We start from the raw sequence: 25,624 nt of genomic DNA, 5'->3' as shown, positions 1-25,624 counted from the left end.
AATGCAAGCACCATAAACAACGCTCTGGCAACTTCGAGAATCGAAATACTATGTAAATCCTCTGAGACTGGTTTTGCTTGACTAAGTGGCCAAATAGTCTCAGTTTCACTCTTTTAATACACATTAGGCTTTCCTCTCTGGCATAGGTTCACTCTGTGTATCACAGATGAAGATTCTTGAAACATACCATTTTTTTCTTGCCTCTACAAATGTTAAACGCCTGAACTTTGTTGTTTTTAATCATTGTTCATATTAGGAAATTGAAATACTCATGAAGAGTAAATAATCAGGTGAAGCCACATTGTCAGTATAGACAAAGCTAGAACAAATGAACTCTATGATCTTGAAAAATAGATGAGCATTCTGAAAAAAAAAAAAAATTAACACTAGTCATGTTAAAAGTCTCCATTAACTTTTTTGCTTGTAAAATAATACTGAGGAACACCTGGGTGGCTCAGTCAGTGAAGCATCTGCCTTCTGCTCAAGTCATGATCTCTGAGTCCTGGGGTCTAACCTGCATTGGGCTCCCTGCTCAGCAGGATCCTGCTTCTCCCTCTCCACCCCGCTTGTGCTCGCTCGCTCGTCTCGCTTGTCTCTCTCGTGCTCTGTGTTGCTTTGTGTCTCTCTCTCAAATAAATAAATAAAATATTTTTTAAAAGGCTGAAATATTGGGGCGCATGGGTGGCTCAGTGGGTTAAAGCCTCGCCTTTGGCTCGGGTCTTGGTCCTGGGGTCCTGGGATTGAGCTCTGCATTGGACTCTCTGCTTGGCGGGTGGGCTGCTTCTCTTCCTCTCTCTCTGCCTGCCTCTGCCTGCTTGTGATTTCTGTCTGTAAAATAAATAAAATCTTAAAAAAAAAAAAAGGTTGAAATCTTAAGAGAATTTACACACACACACATATATGTGTACACACATATACAGGTACACAAATGCATATATATATATATATATATGCACACACAAACATGTGATATGTTTATATAGAGTTGAGTATCAACTGAATGGCTATGGACTTACCTCTCTTTCCCTTTATTTCCCCTGCATTATTCTCAGGCTGAATATTGCATTAGTTTGAGCGCTTATGAAAATTTTAGTCAGGGTCAGAGTCATTCAATGTATGACATAGGCATGAATGATACAGATGTAGTATCTATTATTAAGAATGTATGATATTCAATGCACACATGATCATCGAATTGAATGCATGTTGACTGATGTTTAAAAATGTCAATGAAAGGGGCACCTGGGTGGCTCAGTGGGTTAAGCCTCTGCCTTAGGCTCAGGTCATGATCTCAGGGTCCTGGGATCGAGCCCCGCATCGGGCTCTCTGCTCAGTGGGGAGCCTGCTTCTCCCTCTCTCTCTGCCTGCCTGTCTGTCTACTTGTGATTTCTCTATCTGCCAAATAAATAAAATAAAAAATCTTAAAAAAAAAAAGTCAATGAAAATGACTGTCAGGTAATGATTACTTCTTTTTTTTTTCAGCATGATGAATATACCTTGGGAAGTAGTATAATATCCACCTGTGAGTCTTCATTATGGTTCATTCTATAGCCATATATAAGGTGAATAATAATGGATGGGGACATGTATATTTGCCGCAGTAGTACATAACATCACGGTTGTTCCTCTAAGCATTTTTCAAAGGCTAGAACATAGTAACTATCAAGTTGATTTGATTCTTGAGGATCATCTAGGAAAGTAAAGTTAGAAACCTTTGCTATAAATGGACAAACCTCAATCCTAATGAACAAGGGATAGAACCCTGGCAGTAGCTAATTACATGTGATTTATTACAGTTGTGTGCCAAGCTGGCTCACACATGCTTGTGAAGGCAATTGTTAAAATTTTCAAGAAGGGGGCGCCTGGGTGGCTCAGTGGGTTAAGACGCTGCCTTGGGCTCAGGTCATGATCTCAGGGTCCTGGGATTGAGTCCCGCATCGGGCTCTCTGCTCAGCAGGGAGCCTGCTTCCTTCTCTCTCTCTCTCTCTCTGCCTGCCTCTCAGTGTACTTGTAATTTCTCTCTGTCAAATAAATAAATAAAATCTTTAAAAAAAAATTTTTCAAGAAGGTTGAGAACAAATTATTAAAATTTAAATTATGTAAATGTATAATTAAATAAAATGTATTAAGACAAATATTAAATACTGAAAGCATATCAATTAATTCACTACCTTTTACTGTTATCTATGCTCTTGGGGTTATCTTTACCTATGTATGTCAGTTTGGTTCATGTCTGTATGATGGAAAGACTATACAAGGTGCTGTTGTACACCTGTTCCAACTTTGTGTTTGGTGAAATCCCAAACATTGTAGGTTGACATTGGCCAAGGTGGCATTTACAGCAAGGAGATTGCAACAGTACAAATCAGAGCATTTTATTTTTGATAGTTTTAGAGGTCAAGTTGTTGAACTTTTATCACACCATTTCTTTGAGCATCCTGAACAGTGCATATCGGCCCTTTGCTTTTCATTGCTGTGTCTATTTTTGACTTTTAATTCTTGGAGGCTAAATGATTCACTTCATGTGCTATTTGTTCTTGGGTTCCACCTCTGTGTCTCTAATGCCTGCCTGCAGTGTTACAGGGGAAACAATAAAACGTAGGATGACAGAGTAGCATATCTACCCTGGATGAGGCAGCAAGAAGTTTTCCTTGTTCAAGAAGTCATTTTCCACCTCTCTTCTGTTTGCATTGCCCAGAGGTTGTTGCGAATGAAAGTTATGTTTTCACTGTAGGAAAACTGGTTGACAAAATCACTTCAGGCCCCCGCTGTTTACAATACACACTCTGACAAATATGCTGGTTAGGGAAAGAATTATTTCCAACTTATTCCCTTTGGCAGGTAAAAATAAAGACGAAAGTTGGCGTGTGTGTGCACGTGTGCTTCTGTATTGGTGTTTTATTTATTTGCTTTTGGTGGTAATGCAAAGCTAGGAATGGTTTCATCTAGATTTTCTTCAGTTCTTCATATAACGCATCTGAACAGATGATTTTATAGAAGTCAAAGAATACATAAAACATGGCACTCTGAGCAATGGGTGCATTCCCCCACCCCTCATCAAACTTGCAAAACACTTGCCATTGTTCTTAGTAGCCAGTAACAAAAGAAACTGGGAGGTTTTTTGTTTTTTTTTTTTTAACAAATGAGCTGCTCTCAGAATCACAAGGAGGATTGGAAGACTGGCCACAGGGCTGCAAAGCTAGGGGAAAATATATTTGAAAACACTCCACGTGCACAACCAAGTGCTGTTTGCCATTGCTTTTTCTGTCGACACTGTGAGCACTGAACAATGCACAGTATGACTAAATCCCACTGTCCCCATCCTTACCGCCATCATAACTAGAAGAGCCCATTGGGTTTCTTGCTCCTTTCCCTGCCAGATCCCGATTACAGATCTAGTAGGGGTGCATTTAATTGATGGTGCCTAACATGCCCAATCATTGCTGACAGAGGCTAGAAAGAGTGATACCTGGTCTTTTCAACATCTGTAGTGGGAGATCTCATAAGACAGGGGCTTCCTCCAGCATAGGAGACAGTAGAGATACTGAATGGCTAAAAAAATGACAGTTGTCCACAGCATTCTTTTACACTTATCTTCCATAGAGAAGCTCAGTCCTTTCAGTCTTGTACTTTTATAGATGTGTACTGTTTTGCTCTCTGGTATATGACATATGGTGGGAACCAATTCCAGGAGCCCTGGAGACACTGCACCTGTATGTCCTGCACCTAAGTGATGTTTTTACTCTTGAGAAGAAAGAGCAATGTTCTAGCATGCACAGAACATATGCTAATCAGCTGCACTCTTCAGGCACAAATGAGGATAATGTGTTCATTGTTTAGACACTGGAATTGTTCATTACAAAATGACACAGTGTTTGCCAATTTTGTCTTCATTATAAATGTAAATATTAACTGGCGATATGCAAAAGAATACAAAAAGTCAACAGCAATTAATTGGCTTCTGCAGTAATTAGCAACTGTAAGGCAAACACTTAGGAGCCGTTGTAATTGTCTGCATTAGGAATACACCTCCTGTACAGATCTAATTAGCAATTTAAATAGTTCAGAAATTATATGCCTCTTGCCTTTACACTCCCTGAAGTACTGTTCATTAATGGGGGAAAAAATTGCTAGTAAATGTCATTTGCATTGTCTTGCATTAAGGGCTCTACATCAAAGCCTCCGTTACTGCCTCATACTGAATAACTCTGAGCTGTGGCTTGTGGACCAATACAGCAATAATTAGGCAATGATGCCTTTGTAAACATGTGGCACGAAATCTGACAGGAGTTTATTTTGCCGTGAGGTATTGCCTCCATGATTTAAGCTGTAAATAAGAAGAAGGCGAACTATAAGAGGGTTATAGCTAAAATAGGTAAATAAAGATTGAAACAAATATTGACTCTTTGTGCGCCATTGAAGTGATGGTTAAAAAGTTATCTTTGAGAGACTTTGCGCAAAGTTTTAGTTGCTCATGTAATTTTAGCAGTGAAGTTGATATAGATACTAATGGGTATGACTGGAGAGACTGGCCAAAATTATGATCTAAGGATTATATTGACAGTCGAGTAGTTTTTGATGATATTTGTGCTATAGTGAGAGTTAGAGGTCCACGATGAAAGTCTAAAATACAACTCAGGTGCACTGTATTTCAGATGCCTTATTCAGAACAGAAATTCTCTGGTTACCAACATTTTGATTTATGCCATTCAGTACTGAAGTGCGTGGATGAATTGGCTGGTGGAGACTTTGGAACTTTAGAAATTTTTAACTCAGTTAACCCTTGAAAAATTAAATCAATTACTTGGATAAAAAGAAAAAGAGAACCTTATCATATTGTGGATACTCAGGGAGGGACAATCAAATACAAGAGAAGACTGAATCAATATTTGAAGTGATAATAAAAGGCTGAGAAAAAAAGATTAAGACATCAAAGATAAAACTTAAGTAGGGATAATGAACAAACTTGAACTTGGTTTCAAAATACAAGATGTGAGTAAGATCTGAGATCTTTTAAAAATATGATGATCTTCGTAAAAAGTCTTAGTGTGACATACCTGACAATAGACACTAAAGTTTTGAGGTGGATTCATAAGAATATATGATCTATAAGAACAAAGAATAATAGTCTCACTGAATTTTGCATTGTCTACATTTTACACTATGATTATGTCTGCATGGTATACTTTAAGATGGACAGGAATTAACTGGAATATGTCAAAGAAGGTTAAACAGCACAGAGCATCTGAAACCATGCCATGTCTCAGGAGAAATGGTTGACAAAATGTGAAACACTACATCTGAAAAGATAACTTCTCCAGTAGCTTCAGGACCACTCCATGGGTGGCTCAGTCAGTTGGGCATCTCCGTTCGGCTCAGGTCATGATCAATCCGTGTTGGGCTCCCTGTTCAGTGTGGAGCCTGCCTCTCACTCTCCTTCTGCCCCGCCCCTGGCTTATGCTCTTCTGGGCTTACCATAGAAATGTTGTTTGATGATTTTAGCTTAACATATAAAAAAAAAATTTAAACAATTGGAGGTAGTGGATAAAAAGAATGGGTTGTCTTTTAGATTCTATTAAAAGAATCTACTTTCCTGTCACTACTTCTTCTAAAATCCTGCACTGTTAAGACAGTACTTAACATTGTCTCCAATTATGATAAAGCAAATGTAGGGAGGAATGTTCATTGCCACCTATTGGTAAAAACACAGAACTAAAAAAGATTCAAGAGCATTTGTTTATTCTGAAGTCAGAATTTATGAGCAAACAATATTTACTCATTATTTTAATGGTTATAAATTAAAATCTGTAAATGGAAGTCATGTGTTTATATTATACAAATGCCATTTTAGTGGAAAAGTCCCCACTTTAAAATCAGCGTAAATATAAATATGAAGAAAGGACAACAGTGTGATATGCAAAAGGGTACATTCAACTGCAAAAAAAAAAAAAAAAACCCCTAACATATGCATCAACTTTTAAGAAATAAAACAGGAATAGTGGTTTTATCATATTTGTATGTATACTTCATGTCATTTTTTATTATTTGCTTGTTTATAACACATAAAAGCACATATTTTTTAGCTAAAATATTTAGAAACTATTGAAAGGTTGTATAAGATGAGTGATGACAACACTAAAATTTAATTTCATATTTATGTAGTTGTTTTTGATGTCTAAAACAGACTGGTTTTGTGTTTATAATTAAATATAAATGTAAAGTTTGTGATTATTAAATTGTCAGTGGACATGATCTTTGGAAATTTAGCTGAAGTATTAAATTATGGCACTAATGGGTTATTATTTTACTTTCAACTGAAGACCCACTACAAATATATGGCTGTGTCTCATAAATACATCTTTCATGTTTTCTGTTATGAATAATTTCACAGCACTTGCTATATGCCTGGAACTATTGTAGGTGTGGAGGATATAACAGGCAATAGGAGAGGTGTAGGCCCTTACTCTTGAGGCTTAACATCTATTTTGGGGACGTAGGATAGAGGTGAATACACACCCTGGACAATAAACAAACAGAATCATTTCAGATAAAGGCAAATGTTACAAAGGAAATAAACCAGAGTCATTTATACAGACGGTCGTCAAGGGGAAGCACTTTGAATCTGGTGGTATGGGAAGGCCTTTCCTTACAAGGTGTGGTGTTTGAGAAGAGCTGCTAATTATCAGAACCCAGCTGTGCAAAAAATCTGGGAGAAAAGCAACCCAGGCAGAGTAAAGAGTTGATGATATAAGGTATATGCTGACATTAAACTTTCACGTTCAAACAATTGTGAGGGAAAGGAGGAATACGTGCCCAGAATATGGAGGAGGACAAAGTGGTAAGAAAGTCTGGGAAGGTAGACTAAATTCTTGTGGGTCAGTTTAAGAATTTCCATTTTATTCTAAGGACAATGGAAAGCATTTGTTTAGTCTTTAGTTAGGTAAGAGACGGGTCAAATTCGGCAGCGTCCTACTTTTCATAAAAAGTTTCACTGAAATCCTGTCCCATACATTTGTTTACATCTCTGTATTATCCGTGGCTGTTTTCACACTACATGGCAGAGTTGGGTATTTGTGACAAGAAGCATAGGACTCACACAGCCCTAATACTCCCTGTCTGATCCTTCACAAAACATATGCCCATCCTCGAGGAATGATACCTTCTGTATATTTTGGTTTACAATTCTGTAGAGAAAGACTGTGGGAGGATATGAAGAGAAGTTAGGCTATTGATATGGTCTAGGCTATGAATGATGGAGGTGGAAGAGAGGAAAAGATGTGGGAGATGGTAAGGAGCTAGAGCTAAAGATATTTGTGTGGATAAAATTAAGAGAGAAATCAAGAATAATTCCCAGAATTTTGGTTTGAGTACCTACATGGAAGGTGATTTATATTTAAAGGTATTAATTATTTATAAAGCCTTTAGGACTAAGAATTACATTTTTAATGATATGCAGAAAAAATAAGAAAACTTTTTTATCATATGAATTAGCAAGGCCTATCTTTAAAAATATATGATTTTGGAATTAAATAAAACCTGCTTAGTCAAGTATTAACTGAGGGTCTTGGACAAGCTACTTACCATCTCTGAGATGAATTTTTATAAATTACTACTAAAAATTATTAGTAATTATAAAGAGAAATCATATGATTGGTTTTTATCCAGCTTTATTTTTTAATTTTTCAAATTGGGGTAAAATATACCTTTAATTTACCATTGTCACTATTTTGCATCGTACAGGTCAGTGACATTAAGTACACTTGTGTGCATGGTAGTGTACACCACCATCCATCTCCATAACATTTTTCACTTTCCAAAACTGAAACTGAACTAAATGATATTACCCATATCCCTGTCTCCCTGGCCCCTGCCAACCACCATTCTACTTTCTGTCTCTCTTAATTTGACCACTCTTGGTATTTTATATAAGTGGAATCCTGGTATTTGTCCTATTGTTGTCAGCTTATTTTACTAAGCATAAAGCTTTAAGAGTCCTCTATGTTGTAGCTGTGTCACTATCCATCCTTTCCAAGGCTGAATAATAGTCCGTCGTGCATATATGCCACATCATGTTGATCCATGTGCTATAGATCCATTTGCTGTATCCATCTGTTGAAACCTATTTCTCAATGAGATGGTATTTGGAGGTGGAACCTTTGGAGAGTGAATAGGTAGGTCATGAGGGTGGAAGCTTTATGAATGGGATTAGTACTTTTTTAAAAGAGGCCCCAGAGAGCCCCACATCTGTGAACCAGGAAGCAGGCTATCACCAGCCAGTGAATCTGCCAGTGCCTTGATCTTAGACTTCCTAGCTTTCAGAACTTCAGAACTTCAGAACTTCAGAAGAAGGAGAGGAAGAGAATCTCAGACTCCCACCTGAGTACAGATCCTGACGCAGAATCAGGACCTGAGCCAAATCAAGAGTCAGACACTTAACCAACTGAGCCAACAGGCGCCCCTGTCCAAGTTCAGCTTTTCAGTTTTTCTGACTATATACCCAGAAGTGGAATTGCTCAGCTATATGGTAATTCTGTTTGCAGTTTTTTTTGAGGAACCACTATACTTTTTCCATAGTAGCTATGCTATTTTACATTTCTACCAATAATGCACAGGGTTCCAGTTTCTCCACATCCTTGCTAACACTTCGTATTACCTGTTGTTGTTGTTGATAATAGATATTTTAATGAGTATGAATTGGTATCTCATTGTGGTTTTGACTTCCATTTCTCTAATGATTTATGACATTAAGCATATTTTCACGTCCTTATTGGCCATCCATAGATCTTCTTTGAACAAATGTTTCTTTTTTTACAATTGGGTTGGTTGTTTTTCTGTTGTTGAGTTGTAGGAGCTATTTATATAATATGGATATTAACCTCTTGAGGTATATAATTTGTGGTTATTTTCACCTGTTTTGGGGTTGTCTTTAAAAGACAGAGTTAAACTCTGTTGATAGTGTCCTTTGATGTATAAAAATCTTTAACTTTGATGTAGTCCAATTTATTTTTTTTTTTTACATTTGTTGCTTGTACTTTTGGTTTCTATCTAGTTTATATCCACTGACAAAGCTTTTGTCCTATGTTTTCTTCTAAGAGTTTCATAGTTTCAGCTCTTATGTTTAGGTCCTTGACCCATTTTCAGTTAATTTTTATATTACGGTGTAAGGTAAGGTTCCAACATCATTCTTTGTATGCTGACATATGGTTTTGTTTGTTGAAAATACTGTCCTATTCCCATTGTATGGTATTAGCATCTTGTAAAAAAATTACTTAATTATGTAAGCAAGGGTTTATTTCTGGGCTCTGGATTCTATTCCATTGATTTTTATGTCTCTTTATGTCAGTACCACACTGTTTTGATTATTATAGCTTTATAATAAGTTTTGAAATCAGGAAGTATGAGATCTCCCACTTTGTTGCTCTTTCTAAGGGCTGAGTCCATGTGAATTTTAGGGTGGATTTTTTTATCTTTCGAAAAACATTGCTGGGATATCGATAGGTATTGCCTTGACTCTGTAGAATGCTTTGGGTAGTATTGACATCTTATCAATATTGTTTTCCAATCTATGAATACAGGATATATTTCCATGTATTGGAGTCTTTTTTTTTCTCAATTCCTTCAGAAATGTTTTTGCAGTTTTTAGTGTCCAAGTCTTTTGCCTTTTTGGGTAAGTATATTCCTAAGTGTTTATTCTTTTAGATGATACAAAATTGCTTTGAGGATTAAGATAAATGATGCTTAGGGAAGACTAGACAAGTCCCTCATGGAGAAGAATTTCCATAATTTACGTAGATAGTTTCCACTTAAGAAGGTGGAGCATAACTCCTTATCCCTTAAGGGGTGAAGAAAGAGTAATTGTGGAGAAACCTGACAAACACTACCTCAGCCATGTGATCAAGGTTAATACCAGCAGTGATAAGTCACATTGATAGTATATGCCTTTTGTATGATGTTTTGAAAATGGCATTTCTACTTTGTTCTCTCCAGAACCCATTTAACCCTAGTTTAAACATGAGAAAAATATTGGGGGGAAAAGAAAAGAACAAATGAGGGATATGCTACCAGAACACCTGACCAGTATTCCTCAAAATGGTCAAAGTCCTTAAAAACAAGGAAAGTCTGGGAAACTGTCTATGCCAAGAGTGGTCTAAGGAGACACGGCAACTAATTATAATAACATACCTGAGTAGGATCTTGGAACAGAAAAAAAAGATACTGGGTTAAAAACCTAGGAAATCTGAATAAAGCATGGACTTTAGTACATAATAACATCTCAATATTGCTTTATTAATTATGACAGATACACCATAATAGTGTAAAGTGTTAACAATAGGAGATACTAGGTGTGGTATATACTGTACAATCTTTGCAACTTTCCTATGAACCTAATGGTATTTTAAAATAAAGTGGTCACTTTAAAAATGGAGGGGTCTCTTGGTGGCTCAGTTGGTTAAGCATTACGATCTCAGGGTCCTGGGATTGAGCCCTGCATCAGGCTCCTTACTCAGTAGGGAGCTGGCTTGTCCCTCTCCCTCTGCCTCCACCACCCCGACCTGTGTTCTCTCTCTCTCTCAAATAAATAAATCTTCAAAAAAAAAAAATGATGCATCTAGCCTATATTTAAGAGCTCAATAAATTTTGGCTCAAATTATAAGGATGTTTCTATTATTTAAGAATTTGTTGCTCTAGATCATTTCTATTCCTATAATATTTGATTTCCTTTAATATAAATAATCCCACAAACATATTTTGACCACAGGCTGCTTCTTAGTAAATGATTGTTATTTTCCTTAAATTATAATGTGCTAGAGGGGAGAATGATGTTTTTAATAAATGGGGTTCAATCCACTGGGTATTCATTTGGAAGAAATATACATCTTGAACCCTACCTCACACCATACACAAAAATTAATTCCAAATGAGTTGCAACTCAAATTTATGAAAGATAAACATTATAGCTCTTAAAGAGAGGCATAGAAAAATTTGTTACTTTGTAGTCAGAAAAATTTTTTTAAAAAATATTGCACAAAAATACTAACCATGAAGGATAAATGAGTGGATAGTAATATATTAAAATTATATACTGTTCATCAAGAAACATGATTAAGAAAATATAAAGGCAATATGCAAGGTAAGAGTAGATACAATGAATATATCTGATAAAACTCTGTCAGTATATTTAAAGGTATTTTACAGATAAATATATAAAAGCTGACAAATCAGTAGAAAATTAGACAAAATACTTGAACAGATACTTCCTAATTGATTATACACAAATAAATATATGAACTGATGCTAACTTTATTAGTCATTAAGGAAAAGCTAAAATATAGTAATACTACACACCCATCAAAATGGATGAGATGAAAAATATGGAAATGAAAAATGCAAATGAAATATGGAACACTAGAATTCTTACACATGTTGCCTATAGCAGCGTACCTACCGTTGGGCAACAACTTTGGAAAACTGCTTGGCAGTATCTGTAAAGCTGAATATACTCACTCTTGATTTCATGCCTAGCTATGATCCAATAGGAATGCATACATTTGTTCACCAACAAATATATTCTTGAAAGTTTATCCCACAGTTATTTGTAATAGCCCCGAACACACAACTACCCCAAGCACCAGTCAACAGAAATGGAGTATATTCACAAACTAACATATAGAAAAAAATAAGAATAATGAATTAAAACTACATTTAAATATGAATACATGCCAAACAAAATGTTGAGCAAAATAATCCAAATACAGCCTCTCTAAGAGTATATGCTGTATGATTCTATTTGTATAAAATACAAAGTGAGGAAAATACACTAGTATCTGATGCTAGACATAATGGTATTTTTGTGTATTCCATGGTAAGTGGTGACTGGAAAAGAACAAAATGAGGAGTATTGAGGGTCTAGTAATTAATGTCTGCTTTTTTGATCTAGTTACTGGTTACACAGCTGGATTCATTTTGTGAAAAATCACTGAGTCTTACATTCATGATATGCATGTTTTTCTTTTTATACATTTCTTTTTTTTTTTAAAGATTTTATTTATTTATTTGACAAGGAAAGAAAGAAGTCACAAGTAGGCAGAGAGGCAGGCAGAGAGAGGAGCAAGCAAGCTTCCTGTTGAGCAGAGAGCCTGAATACTGGGCTTGATCCGAGGACCCTGAGATCATGACCTGAGCCAAAGGCAGAGGCTTAACCCACTGAGCCACCCAGGTGCCCCTTTATACATTTCAATAAAGAAATTATCTTTAAAATTGTTTCCCACAGCACTGAATAAAATATCAGAGTTTCCAACTAACTGGGGAGAAATTTACCAGTGAAAAAGCTAGCCATGTATTAATGAGGAAAGACAATACAATTTAAAATCTAATTTTAAAAAATACAAATAAATTTATATCTGACATGCCTCTATTATTTTCCAAAGGGATACAAAAGTGTTCTTCAAAAGGTTTTAGTCTTTATTCTTTTCTTCTTTACCACTGTTATACTTTTCCGACATTAAATTTCAGAATCCCTTCTAGGAAAAAAAAAAATTGAATCCTGGAAGAGCCTCAATTTTCCATTAAGCAATCATTATTTTTGCTCAGGAATTATCATATCAACTCTTTAAAAAATTATGTAAAATATAGATCCCAAGTGCTGTTAAATACTGTAAATAGGCTAATCACTAGAATAGAAACCACATACTTTTTTTTTTTTTTTTTTTTTTTTTACCTTTTGCTGTTACCATTTTGGATGATCTAGATTATTTAAATAATTACATAATGAGTGAGTGGTTTATTTAGTGACCTATTGTCTTTAACTGCTTTTTATATAGAAAAACTTAGGCTTTTTATAAAACTTGAAAGGATACACTGCTTAATTGTGAAACTCATAGTTTGTAATATTATTCTTTTGTCTGACTTAAAGAAAGAAGATGTTGGATTTCAACCAGTTTTTGGAGTACTCATCAATTATCAACCAGGAGCCTCAGGTATGCTGAAACATTAAGGCATACTAAATAAGGATACCCTAATACTCTGTTTCCAATACATTTTACTAATAGTGGGTAGGACAAGCACAGTAATGCATAATAATGAGAACATAAGTTAGAACTAAACTGAAAGGCACTATATTTAATTGCAGTTCAGAAAAGGAGAAATTAGAGTTCAAGGCAGTGGTGCTAAAATTTGACTGCAGGTTAGAATCACGTGGGAATCTTGTAGAAGCTTTTGTGTATGATGATGGAGGAAGCTGGCTTCCAGTAATGACTGAGTATCTCCTTTTAGCCTAGTCATCCCACAGATAAGAACTACAAATTCTAGATAAAATGAGTAAAAACTAGAAAACACTGGTTATTGACTAAAGAAAGCAGAGAAGGGAATTAACAATTGAAAGAAGTAACTGGCCCTGAGAAAGTTTATTGTTTTACAGCTTGGCCATGTCTTAGGATTGCTAGAACTCAGATAGTGGATAAACTGGTTTTACTAGCTTAAAGAAGCAGAGGACAGAGTTCAGGGGAAAGACAATAGCTGAAAAATGAGGGGAGAGAGCCTTAAGAAGGAAATAGCCAGGAAAAGGGGAGCCCAGAATTATATATATAGACTCTTGCTGAGAAGATTGACCCCTGAACTATGCCTGTATAGGTAAAGTCCAAGTAGCTCAGATAAATAAAAAAGAAGAAAATTGTATTGAGATTTCAGCAACTACCTAATGCAGGAGGTATAAAAGTTTTCTGTTGGAATTCAACCAAGTTATTCTAAAAAATCCTAAAAAATAGAACTCTCTTCACAGGAGCATAACAAAATCCAGAATCTATAATATATTACTGACCATGTCAAAACTTAACTACACGTATGAGGGACATTAAAATGTCACTAATACTCAAGAAAATATACAATACTGTACATGAAGAAATAAGCTGGCAAAGATTTATTTAAAACAGCTCGTTAATTATGCTCATGGACATAAGTGAAAATATACAAAAAATAATTAAAAAGATAGGAAATCTCATGAGAGAAAGAACAACTATGGAAAAGACCAAATGGAAAACCTAAAACTGAAAAAAAAAATAACATTTGAGATGAAATGTTAATTGTATGGTTCTATCCAGAGATTGAATATAAGAAACAGGTCAGTACAGAAGCTTTTTAGTTTGATGCAGTCTCATTGGTCTGTTTTTGCTTTTGTAGCCTGTGCTTTGAAAGTCATATTCAAAAAATTATTTCCCAGAAAATGTTAAGAAGTTTTTCCCCCTATGTTTCCTTCTAGTAGTTTTGCACTTTCAGGTCTCAGTGAAGTGACAACATATGAGTGGGAGAAAATACTTGCAAAATACATCTGATAAAAGGTTAGTACCCAAAACATATAGGGAACTTAACACCACAACAAGAAAACAGATAACCCAATTAAAAAACAGGCAAAATATCTGAATAGACATCTTTCAACAGGAGATATACAAATGACCAAAAGGTATCTGAAAACTGTTCAGTAATCATCAGTGAATTGCAAATCAGAACCACAATGTGGGGTGCCTGGGTGGCTGAGTCAGTTAAGCATTTGCCTTTAGCTCAGGTCATGGTCCTAGGGTCCTGGGATCGAGTCCTACATCATGCTCCTTGCTCAGCAGGGAGTCTCCTTCCTGCCTCTGCCTGCCACACACACTTTCTCTTTCTCTGACAAACAAATAAATAAAATCTTAAAAAAATCCCAGTGAGATATCTTCACCTTTTAGAGTAACTATTTCAAAAAGATAAGAGTAAATAAGAATATATCATTGTATACCGATGAAGAAATATATTTTATATATATATATATGTATATGTGCATATATATGTGTGTATCTATTATATTTAAGCTATAATACAAATACAAGAAATGTTATGGTAAAATCAGATCACTCTTAATTTGTTGGTGTCAGTTGAATTTGGCATAATTATTTTGTATTTCAATTTAACAGTATTAGAAATAGAAATGCTATGTCATTTATCTCAGGACAGTTTATATTTGAGAATTTATGGTAAATTAAAATTCAAATGAAGAAGAGGAAAATGAAAAGAATGAAAATGAAAGGAAATGAAAAAGAGGAAGAAGAGCTCTTCCCATCTCTCTAAATGGCTGGTAAAGGAATAAGTAAGCAAATTATAGTACACCCATTCATAAAAATATTACGTAGAAATCAAGGCCATAATTATAGAAGACATGGAAAATGCAAGTAGTCACAAAATAGAAAGCAGAGGCAGAGTATAATGTTGCATTCCTGGTATAATTTAACAATATAAATAAATATAAAGGATGCAAATCAGAAAAGTATAGAAAAGACACAACAAAAATGAAGATAGTGTGTTAGTGTTTTCGGATCAGTTTTTCCTCTTTGTTTAATTTTCTCCAGTTTTGTCACACCACTTCTCTAATTTAAGGGAAAAATTAGTTAAGTTTTTTTTCTTTTTTTTTTTTTTTAAAGATTTTATTCATTTGACAAGAAAGAGATCACAAGTAGGCAGAGAGGCAGGCAGAGAGAGAGGAGGAAGCAGACTCCCTGCTGAGCAGAGATCCTGATGCGAGACTGGGATCTTGACCTGAGCAGAAGGCAGAGGCTCTAACCCACTGAGCCACCCAAGTGCCCCCACAATTAGTTAAGTCTTAATGTGCCTATAAGTATATATTACATATAATCTAAAGAAGAGAGAGGAAAAATAAAAATAGGTAAGGTAAGACAAACTTCAGTACCAATTCCTCTGAAACAGCATTATCTGAAATAACAGAATAGGTGTGTATGTGTGTCTACAAAAGTTCCAAGCATTCAAAGAAAAATACCTTGGAGAAAATATTTCTGCAAATACACTTGTGTTTTATCTCTATGGGTAGGGGAAAAGAAAGGATCCTCAAAAAAAAAAAAAAAAAAAAAAAGAACAATATGTTTCTGAATTATGCCTTTCCAACTGGGCTTTAGGTTTCTCTGAAAAGAACATCAAAAACAACTTTTCCAGACAAAAGCATGAGGTGATCAACAGCACCCTCAGGACTTGTTAACAAATGGCCTCTTTCAGGGAAGACAACATTTTGGGTTTAAACTAGAGCATTTCTACCAGGGAAGGCTCCCATGGGGTGCAAAATCCTCCTAAGTATGGACATGCAAGAGTCTTTGATGTTGGGAGAATTCTTGCAAATGGTTAGGAATCACTGAAGAACTCTGATGGGCTAGGGATTTCATTACCTAAACAGGATTAATTTCATGTGTATTCTTGCCCAGAATGAAAAATTAAAGGAATAATTTATATGGGCATTTCAAATAAAGAAGAAGATGTTTGCAATAACTGGATAATTCAGATAGCAAGTTACTTGCTTGAATTGCTAGAATCATTGCCTAAAATCATTTATAATGTGTCCACAGTTACTGTCTATGTTGTTAACTTAGGATGTACAATTGTGACCATCAAAATTTGAAAGTCAAACCTTGTGATTTTCAAAGAATTCTCTACCCTTCTCTAGGAATGGTTCCCTTTGATCAGACAGAGCACTTGGCTATGATGCTAAACTACTGTTTGTTCATTTAACCTTAATTTATCCCCTCAGTATCAGAAGAGGAAAAATAATGACAAGAACTACTGATTGAGTTTATTTGTACTACGGCAATGTTTGGCCTTTTAAAAGCATTTTCATCAAGATGGTTTATCTTTACATGGCAATCATTTATAAATGATGATGACATGGTTGGTAGAGATGAGAGTATTTATGAAGAAAAATGTGGTTGTGCTGGTGTCATTAAAAGAATGAGAATTTAGCTTGTAAATTTGAAAACTCCTAAAAATATCTAGATTCTTCTGCATCTAGGAACAAACCCCAAATTGGTAGGGGGTGGGGGAGATGGGGGCGGGAGTAATTTGTTAGACTTTTCTGATTTTCTTTCCTAAAATAACAGATTAACTTAATGTTCTTCCAAATGCTTTTAGATAGAGAATCATCTCTTCATATAAAATCTTATGTGGAAGCCTAATATATGTAAGAAAAAAAATCCAGCTGCTTGCTTAATGTCACTTGGGAAATTCAGAGCTCCCTCATTTCTATGCCAGAAATATTTTTGTGGAAATTCCAGAGTTGCCAACATCATACAATATAAAGATTACTGTACTTGATGATTATATTTCTCTGGCATGTAGATATTAGAATAATCTCAGTCACTTAAATTTGTTTTGCAAAGTAATTTGAAGATTGCTGTCACAAGTGAGTCAGTACCCATTCAAATTAAATCTTCATGAAGAATCCTCTTTTGCCTAATTATCAAGAATGTTTTATTTTCAATAATAGTTTAAATTTATTTGCATCTTTTAAATCATAAAGGGTATTTATTTCATCAAAAAGATGAATTTTTTGATACCTTTAAAAATGTGTTTTCTAATATATTTTTTTAATTTTTTATTTTTTATAAACATATATTTTTATCCCCAGGGGTACAGGTCTGTGAATCACCAGGTTTACACACTTCACAGCACTCACCAAAGCACATACCCTCCCCAATGTCCATAATCCCACCCCCTTCTCCCAAACCCCCTCCCCCCAGCAACCCTCAGTTTGTTTTGTGAGATTAATTTTCTAATATTTTATCTCTCTGAAAGGAGGGAAGGAAGGAAGGAACAGATGAAGGAAAAGAGTGAGTTCAAAACCAAACAATTTATCTTCAAATCTTTGAGATTTTTTTTCTATTGTTCTTACTTATGTACAACTCTTTAAACTTTTCCTCCAAAATATGAGCTCTTCTGAGAAGCTCTCTGTGCTATAAAGACACTTTAACAGATGCCTCACTCTTTTTTTTCCCAGAGAGTGCTGTGTCGGAAGTGGGTTCTGATACTTCCATAATAAGAGCAGAACTCATTGGAAACAACATGCCATCCTGATGCAACCAGTATTGCAACATAATTATCATTTCTGAGAGGGTATCTGTTCTAAATTTGTGATTTTCTCTTTATTAAGGAGAAGGGGCAAGAATCTAATTGAAGCATCTCAAGAGAATATTTTCATGTTGGACTGTATTTCCCCCCATCCTCTCTTCCTGTGCAAGTTAAAATGCTGGTCTGATTTATCTCAGTCTTTACAAAAGAGTCTAGTGTATCTGCCTTTGTATGCCTGTGGGAAGATTTTCCTTATATGGTTCATTCCAAATATGTCTTGTTAAACATAAAGGCAACTTGTGGGGTTAAATAATTTTGATAAGAAATATTTTAATTTGTTTGTTCTAATGCAGGAAAAGCAAAACATTTCTTAACCTTCTTCTGTAAAGAGATAGTAATTTGGAAATATAAATTGTATACCATGCTAGTTTTTTTTTTTTCCTTACAAGAAGTGATTTGCAGGAATTCGGGATTTAGGGTAGAGAATGTAGCTTCTGGCCAAGCTTTCAGTATTCTCTAAAGCTTCTTTTATTTTTGGGGTAGGGGGTGCTTTTCTTGTGCATAAACAAAACCATATTTAGATAAAAGCAAAAGTTGTTGATGACTAAGTATAAATTTTGGAAAAAAATCCTGGATAACTAAACAATTTTTAAAGTCTTTTGTCAAGTTTTATTGGTGAGTCAGAAACTTTTTGGTTTTCCCTACTGAAATAAGAGAGCAACTCTTTGCTCAGTAATTATTCCAACTAGTACCAAAAAATTATCCACTGGAAAGCATTCAGAATATGTAATTGCATCTGGCTTGGTGCTTTTGAATCAATAAAAGATATTCTTCCACTCACTGAACCCAGAAAATCTCCACATGCTTGGGTAATGATGCTACAGAAATGTTTAATTATCATTCTCCTACCTGACCTAAAGCTGTTTGTGAGTTTTGGCGAAGAGAAAGGGAGACTCAGAAATTCAGCAAGCATTGGACAGTGGTATCTTTCCAACGTGGAGACCATATAATTATATATGAAAAGGTTCTCTGTTTCAGTCAGTGAAGTTTTTATGAAAATGTATACACAGGGATTGCCTACCTTTTTTTTTTTTCAGACAAGTGAATTTTGGCAATACATATCTAAAAACAATATATAGGTGCAACTCAAGAATGTGTGATCTCATCAATCTTTTGGTGCATACCCTCCCCAAATCCTCTGTGCTCACTCCTCACCTTCAGTGACTTCAACGCAGGTGCCATCAAGAACAAGGCGCAGTCCGTGCGCGAGGTCTTCGCCCGGCAGCTGATGCAGGTGCGCGGAGTGAGTGGGGAGAAGGCGGCAGCCATAGTGGACAAGTACAGCACCCCCGCCAGCCTGTTGGCCGCCTGTGACGCCTGTGCCACCCCCAAGGAACAGGAGATGCTGCTGAGCACCATCAAGTGTGGCCAACTGCAGAGGAATCTGGGGCCCGCTCTGAGCAGGACCTTGTCCCAGCTCTATTGCTGCTACGGCCCCCTCACCTGAGCTATGCCACGAGGTCGACTCTGCCTGCCCCCCCCCCCCCCACCTTCACAGGCTAGCCAGCTTTTTAATCCGAATCGGTTTGGCCACAATAAAAATATAAGTATTTGCAAAAAAAAAAAAATGTTGGAAAATAGTACAGAATTAAAACACAGTACTGAGCTGGGATGCCACTGGAAAATATTTTAAAATACCTTACAATATGGATATTATGGATAAATTTATATTTTTCACTGAAGCTTAAGTGATTGTTTGGCAGACAAAAAGACTGGCTCAGTGTCCATCAGCAATAATAAAAAGTAAATTTGGCTTCCTAGAGTGTATGATGCAGTTTTTAAATTTCATTTTTAGTTAGATAATTATTTTGTTCAGAGAGGCACATAACTTCTCTTTGTATTATGTGGTAAAGGTGAATGAATAGTTAAAAGAAAGGCTCATTCAGTGAAATGCAGAAGGGAACTGATAATTTAAAAAAAGCAGTTTCAGGAACACACGCATGGCTCAGTCGATTAAGTGTCTGCCTTCAGCTCAGGTCATGATCCCAGGGTCCTGGGATAGAGTCCTGCACTTGGCTCCCTGCTCAGCAGGAGGCCTGCTTCTCTCTCTCTATCTCTCTCTCTCTCTCTGTCAAATAAATAAATAAAACTTTAAAAAAATTAAAATGAGGAAACCATTTTCATACTATAAAGATAAACAGAAAAGTAAGAGTATAATTCTAAAAATTGACTTTTCAGTGTCTCCTCTTAGTATTTAAACCAAATTGGAGTTTTCCCTTAACTTGAGTTTATCCTGTATTTGTTTCATGCTTTAATGGTCACAGGGCATTTGTCTATAGGTTATTTTATTTGACCTTTGTGATAGAATAACGTTCTCCACCAGAGATCTCCACATCCTAATCCCCAAAACTGGTGAATATATATTACTTTATGTAGCACAATGGATTTTCCATATGCTATTAAGTTAAGGATCTTGAGATAGAAAAATTACTAAGGATGACTTAGATGAGCCCACTGCAATCACAGCAGTCCTTATATGACAGAGGCAAGAAGAATCAGAGTCAGAAAGGCAAAGTGACAAAGGAAGCAGAGAAGGATTTCAAAAGGCTACACTGCTGGCTTTGAAGATGGACAAACGGATCTGAGCCAAGGAATTCGGGTGGCCTTTTAAAGTTGGGAAAGGCAAGGAAACAATTTCTGCCTCAGAGCTTTCAGAAGGCAGCTGTCCTGCCAGCACCTTGATTTTAGTTATTGAGCCCAATTTTAGATATCTGATCTTTAGAAATAAATTTATGTTGTTTTAATTCACTAAGATTATAGTAATTTGTAACAGTAGCAATAGGAAACCAATATACCTATTAATAATTCTGAGATTTGAGAAGGTGAGACTTTATCTCCAATTTATAGGAAGATCATGATTTTTCCAGGATTCTATAGTTAACATGGCAGAGCTGAGAGTAGAACCCAGGTGTTCTGGCCTCAAGTCCAGGGCTATAGTTTTACTGGAATTTATTTAGTTTCATCATTTTGCATTATTTATTAGATAGCTTTGGATTCATTTCTGATTCCTAATATAATGAAAGACCACAAACCTCATGGCTTAAAACAACACAGATTTATTCTCTTATGGTTCTGGAGATCAGATGTCTAATATGGGTCTCACAGGACTAATGTCAATCAGGGTGTCAGCACATCTGCATTCCTTCTGGAAAATCTAGCAAAGAATCAGTTTCCTAGCCTTTCAAGCTTTTAGAGACTGCTTGGATTCCTTGGTGTGTGGCTCTGTCCTCCCATCTTCAAGCCAACAGCATAACATCTTCAAATCTCTTTTTGACTAGAACCCCCGTTTCTTTTATCACATCTTTCCTGATTTTAATCCTCCTATCTCTCTCTTGTAAGACTCTGATCTTTTGGACCCATAGAGATAATCCAAGACAATCTCCACATCAAGATTATTAATTTAGTCACATCCTCAAATTTCCCTTTTCTATGTAAGGACCATAGTCAAAGGTTCTGGGGTTGGGATATAGACAACTTTGAGGAGGCATTATTCCATCTACCAGCATCTCCTATGTATCAAATATTGTCCTAATTACTGAGAATAAATTAAAATGCCCAATGCTGATGAGATTTCACTGAGAAATACTGAATAGGTAGACATAATCTGACTTTTTAAAAAACTCACTCTGACTTTTTAAATAATATATAATGGAGAGAGGAGGAACGGCTGAACAGAAACAGTTGTCTAATCAAGAGCTGTGGGAGAAGGTCTGTATTCCGACTTTTCAGTTGTCTTGAAAAGCTAGATAAGTACTAATTCACTTAATTTTAAAAATTGAGAAAAACTAAGTGAGGAGCATGTCTTGGGTTAGTTGGGGTTGGAAGTGAGAATTAAGAATTGGTTTCAGACATGAAGAAATTGAGAACTCAGTGGACATCAAATCAGAGAAGTCAAGTCAGCAGTTGGACATGTGATTTTGAGTTCAGGGTATTGGATAGGAGTGAAAATTAAGGAACTTGGACATCAGTGTAGGCACTTCTATGTGAGACTTCATGATCCAGTAGATCCAACAATACATGAGATGCCTATGATAAATACACATATTATATGAACTCTCTTAAAGATCCCAGTAGCAGAATCATAGTACAAACATGTAGGATTTTGGAGTAAATCAGTGCCCCTTCTGAAGGTATCTATCTATTTTTGAGAAACATCCCCTGGTTTGCTAGCAGACATCACAAGAAATGAATGCCTAATCAGAGAATATCAAGTGACTCAAATTTAAGCTGCTCATCAGGAACACTGTATCTGAACCTCTAGGGAATAAGATTGACTCAGAGCAGCAATTTATTATGAAGTTGAAATGATGTGTAGGAAGTCGGTCCAGGAGGTCCAAGAAGTACAAGTAAGTTGCAGGAGCAGATGATCCAGATTTCTTTGACAACTTCTGCATTGTCTCTTCTCTTCTAATCTTCATCTGTATTCTCATGGTTGTTTTTTATGACCACCTAACTCAAGAGCAGAAACCTTGGACCTGATTTATAGATGGTTTTTCGTGATTTTCTGGTACTCACTTGAAGTGGATGGCTGCAGAATTTTAGTCTGGCTTAGTTTTGGTCCTCAAGAACAGTGGTGATGGAAAATCCCCAAAAGGATAGAAATTTAAGCAGTACATGTGACATTTTACTTTGGCTCAAGTGAGAGATACTTAGAAAATACAGGGATGTATGGATAGGTGCTAATACAACATGAGTTTGGACTCCACAGGTCCACTTGTGTATGTATTTTTTTCCCATTACATACAATACGATATTATAAATGTATTTTCTCTTTCTCATTACATTTTCTTTTCTCTAGCATACTTTATTGTAAGAATACAATAATAATACATATATCATTAAAAATATAACACCTGTCAATCTGCCAAGTTATTATAAGACTTTGGTCCAGAGTAGGCTATTAGTAATTAAGTTTTGGGGCAGTCAGAAATTATATGTAGATGTCCAGCTGCATGGGGTAGGAGGGGGGCTGCTGGCACCTGGGTCTTCATGTTTTTGCAGGTCCACTTAGCTTGGAACTGAATAATCAGGAACTTTAGGGGTACCTGGGTGGCTCAGTGGGTTAAGCTTCTGCCTTTGGCTCAGGTCATGATTTTGGAGTCCTGGGATTGAGCCCCGCCTGGGGCTCTCTGCTCAGCGGGGAGCCTGCTTCCCTCTCTCTCTGTGCCTGCCTCTCTGCCTACTTGTAATCTCTCTCTGTGTCAAATAAATAAATAAATAAAATCCTAAAAAAAAAAAATAATCAGAGACTTTAAAAGAACAAGATTGAAAAATGGTGACAAGATAAATAATTGGTACAAAAATCTCATTTTTAATTGAATTTTTATGTTTTCCTGGTGTCTTTCCCTTTAGAAATTCTATATAATTTTCCCCTAGTGATTTAGAAGATATAATCTCATTTTGAATTCTAATAGTAGCTATCTTTAACTTTTCAGTAATATACTAGAATCCACATTTACCTACAATATTAACTGAAATAATTTCACAATAAATCCTGGCTAATCTTAACTAAAAAATTTAGCTCACTTTTACTTCCGCTTACAGAATCAATGAGGATTCTCATAACAATGACCTTGAGTCATGAAGATAAAATTGAATTATGTTAATATCACCTGTTTAGGAGGTGAAGATTTTCATTAGACAAAAAAATGTTATCAGAAAAACTGAAATAAAAACAAAGTATTGGAGCTTTAAAGTCACCTTTCTATAATATCTCATTCTGGGGTAATGATGAAAAAAAAATTAGTTACACTAAGAAACTTCCCACGTCCTTATAAATTTATAGTATTTACTTAGCAAAACAAATTTCTGAAGTCTTTGCAAGTTTTCCATTAATAACGCTAGTGAAGTCCATGAAATCTTTTGTAAACTGTGGATAATTTTTGTTTAGTTTCAGAGTTTTGGGCTTGAGTAACGCTCTCAAGTGTGATACCATGGACTTCTAAGGTAAATGTTAAACTTGGCGGAGACACTCCATGAAGACTGAATATGTCATTTGACCTCTTGGTGACTTTGTGGCCTCATTTATAAATTGGAGTTTATGTTGAAACACTGCTGGGAATATGATGATGTAATTGGCTCCTGAGCTCTCCAGAGCACCCTCCAAACAGAGTATGAAAGATGCCTGCTGCCTGAAACAAACCATCAGAAAAATAACAGTGACAAGGAAACGAATCTGAAGATTTAAAAATAGCTGATAGAATCTAGCAACTACTCAGAATGGTAACCTGAGATATAAGCTCTAGAACAATGGCCAGCCTGTTTCTACATAGATTTAGTTCTATTTTTTTTTTTTTAATGAATCTTTACTGCATCTCTTGCTACCAATGTCCTCTCACCTCAAATTTTAAGCATAAAAAAAAAAAACTTTGGACAACGCACTTGGACACTGTCTTAAATATTTTACTGTAAGTCAATTTGGGAAGCACAAGGGGATGCTACATTTACAACTACTTCAGTCAGTATCTTATAATTGCATTATTCATTATTATTTTTTCTAAACAGAGATGTGTAAGAAGCAGAATGAACATACATCCTTCAAACTGATTTGTCAAAAGTACTGGAATGTCTCAGTCTTTTAATCAAGTTTTATATACTTGAAGCATCAACTTATGCACAGAAGATTTTAACAAGATTTGTAACTCTTTTGTAGGAGAGCCTGAAAAGCAGCTAGAAGACAGAGCTAGGAAGATGACTGTACTATTCTCATCCCATTTAGAATTTTAACTTCCAGCTGAATTGGTTTTCCTCTTAACCAATTACTTAATCCATTTTGAAAGTTTCAATGAGTTTTATTCAAGAATTTGAGGTCCTTTGTGAGAGTGGCCTTCTGAGAGCATGAAAGCTCTGTGATTGCTTTCTCTTTAGGTCTGGAAACTAACAGAGCTCTTTGGAGTCAAAGCTGACATAAAAATAGAGCCTGACTTGGAATTTTGTAGGAAGGGTGTTTAGAAAGTGAATAAAGCTGGAATTTATAAGCTGCACAAAATTAGCTACATGGCTATTTATATTAAATGTCTCTGGCCTCTTGTAGGTCAGGTGACATCCTCCAGCTTCCTGCTGTTAAAGGTAAGACTCATGTCATTCTTGACAAGTCTTGTTACAAAACACAATCCCAATTGCTTTGTAAAACTTAAATAGCAAGATTACAAATCAAAACAAAACCCTGAGAGAAGCCTTGAGAACAATAATTTTAAAGGTAGTTTTACTTTTCTATTAAAAGAAAAAAAAAGGTTGGGAATTGGTGAGCTAAGAATAGTTAGAAGTAAGACCAAGAGAGGAAAAATAGACAATAGAGATGCTTGAATTCTGCTGAAGATGATACTTGGTGACTTCTACTTTATGGGGATAATTGATCATTTCCTCTAGTGAAGTGCCTTTTGCTTCAGGAATTAGGGTCCCAGAGGATACACCTCACTCCTAAATTTTAACAACTAAGCCAAAGTGCCCGTCTTAGAGATTTTTGTTACACTGTTATAGATTTCCTATTCCTTTTAGTGCTGTGGTCAGAGAGAGAATGGGGAGATCTGCTTTATAATCAGCATATTTTGTATAGGTTTTGGGATTCTCCAGTCAAGCTGTCAGTCCCACATTCAATGAGCTAATTGCCCTGAGCTTGTATTGTAAATGATGGGAGAATAATGAACAAAGGAAAAGTATGGTCCTTACCCTTAAATATAGAATATTCTACAGG

This window comes from Mustela lutreola, chromosome 12 (assembly GCF_030435805.1).
Source record: "Mustela lutreola isolate mMusLut2 chromosome 12, mMusLut2.pri, whole genome shotgun sequence".
NCBI lineage: Eukaryota > Metazoa > Chordata > Mammalia > Carnivora > Mustelidae > Mustela > Mustela lutreola.
This window is presented reverse-complemented; position numbering follows the sequence as displayed.